We start from the raw sequence: 2,500 nt of genomic DNA, 5'->3' as shown, positions 1-2,500 counted from the left end.
TAGTGACCCTTTTGTTCCCCGCAGGTCCCCGTAGGACGACCATCACCAGTTAAGGTGTAGTTGACTTGTCAGGGCACGGTAGTCCCCACAAGTCCCCGATTATTCGTGGATATCGTCCTACGAGTTTTTGTGACCCTTGGGTTCCCGAACTTTGCTACGATGGTTCTGCCTCCAGAGGAGACTTATGAACACTTCGTATCATTTCTTACACCGAACCATGGGATCGCGAGATTGCTCCCGGATCCCTAATCACCTTACATTTTCGTTTCGTTTCCGTACACTACGATGAGCTAATTCAATTTGTTTGTTCGTCTGGCGAACGTTTTATTGCGGAATTACCGCGGTACTTCCAGCCGGGTATGGCTGCCGTACGACCTACAGGATAGATCATCGAACCACTTTTCGTGCATATTGTCCGTCGAGGGTATCACCTCGATACCCCCAACAGACCTTTGGACACTTCCTCACTACTCCTTGGAGCAGCAATCAGGGAACCATATAGTAGGAACAGCCGAATATGGAACTCTTTTCGTACTTTGGACACCTCCTATAACTTGTATGGCGACTTCGGGGACCTTCATTTCGTTCTCAGTTGGTACCCCTATTTCGGTCTTTGGACACCTCGTCTTACCCGTATAACTCACTTTAGGTCCACTTATTTGCCTGATATCTCATCGTGAACCCGTTTTTCGTACACCGTACACACCTAGGAACACCACATATGCGTTTCCCTTTCGATCGTGAAGTTTTCAAATTTTTCGATTTTTGGTCCTAGAAATTCATGAACGGTGGGAGACCAAAATTTTTCATAAAAAAAAAATTTTCACCGTTTGACCATAAAAACCTTCTTTTCGTACATACCCCATCATTTCTTCACGTTTTAGGCCATTTCTGAAATTTTCGCTTCGATAGTGTGTCCCCTATAATACAAAATGAACATTTTGCATCTCCCACAAGTGGCCATTTTTTTCCGCCACTGAAGAACACGACCTCGGGAACTCGGACCTAGGACGTGGCCATGTAAGTCATAGGCCACCCCAACTTTTGCAAAATACTGTTTCTTTTCACTTTTCATGATCTAAGGCGCGTTCCGACGGCGTTTTGAACAAATTTATGAGAAAAAAAATTTTGACCCTCGGACCAAAATTTTTTCGTTCGGGGCCCCATGGCCTATGGCCAGTATGGGAACTCGGGATGCCGATATGACAAAATTTGTCAAAAAATCACTAAAAAGTCGCTATGGCCCATTATTTAGAGCTTGTTGAGACCTTTCTAAAACACCTTGGTTGACCCCTGTCCGATAAGTAGTTTTCGAGATATTCGAGAAAATGTGATTTTTTGGGACTTAGAAAATTTTTGACCCGTACCCTAAGAAAAAGTGATTTTTTCATAGGACAATTTTTTCTTCGCAAATACTGTTTGGTTTCACTTTTCATTATTAGAAACGCGTTCCGAAGCCATTTTCATCAAAATCTCGTGAAAAAAAAATTTCACCCCCGGACCAAAAGTTGGCCGTTCGGTGCCCTATGGCCTATGGCCAGTATGGGAACCAAGGATGCCGATATGCGAAAAAGTGTCAAAAAATCACTTGAAAGTCGCTATGGCTCATTAAATAGAGCTTGTAAAGACCTTTCTAAAACACCTTGGTTGACCCCTGTCCGATACGTAGTTTTCGAGATATTCGAGAATAAGTGATTTTTTGGGACTTAGAAAATTTTTGACCCGTACCCTAAGAAAAAGTGATTTTTTCATAGGACAATTTTTTCTTCGCAAATACTGTTTGGTTTCACTTTTCATTATTAGAAACGCGTTCCGAAGCCATTTTCATCAAAATCTCGTGAAAAAAAAATTTCACCCCCGGACCAAAAGTTGGCCGTTCGGTGCCCTATGGCCTATGGCCAGTATGGGAACCAAGGATGCCGATATGCGAAAAAGTGTCAAAAAATCACTTGAAAGTCGCTATGGCTCATTAAATAGAGCTTGTAAAGACCTTTCTAAAACACCTTGGTTGACCCCTGTCCGATACGTAGTTTTCGAGATATTCGAGAATAAGTGATTTTTTGGGACTTAGAAAATTTTCGACCATGACATATATGAAAAGTGAATTTTTCATAGGACCAAAAAGTTTGTCCAAATAGGGTTTTGGTTCACTTTTTATGGTCAGATAAGTGATCCGATGCTATTTTCATGATCATTAGAGGGATTTCACGCTGTGACCAAAAATTTTCATACTTCATACTTGTCCCGTGCCGTATATGGGAGGACCGGGGGAACATGTCTTCGTAAGTCGTGATGTTCAGTGACGGATTTCTGGGACTTAGAAAAAAAATGTGCTCTCAGGCACATTATATGTTTCATACACACATGATTTTCATTCTTCATACTTGTCCCCGTGCCGTATATGGGAGGACCGGGGGAACATGTCTTCGTAAGTCGTGATGTTCAGTGACGGATTTCTGGGACTTAGAAAAAAAATGTGCTCTCAGGCACATTATATGTT

Source organism: Anopheles stephensi, unplaced genomic scaffold (assembly GCF_013141755.1).
Source record: "Anopheles stephensi strain Indian unplaced genomic scaffold, UCI_ANSTEP_V1.0 ucontig196, whole genome shotgun sequence".
NCBI lineage: Eukaryota > Metazoa > Arthropoda > Insecta > Diptera > Culicidae > Anopheles > Anopheles stephensi.
This window is presented reverse-complemented; position numbering follows the sequence as displayed.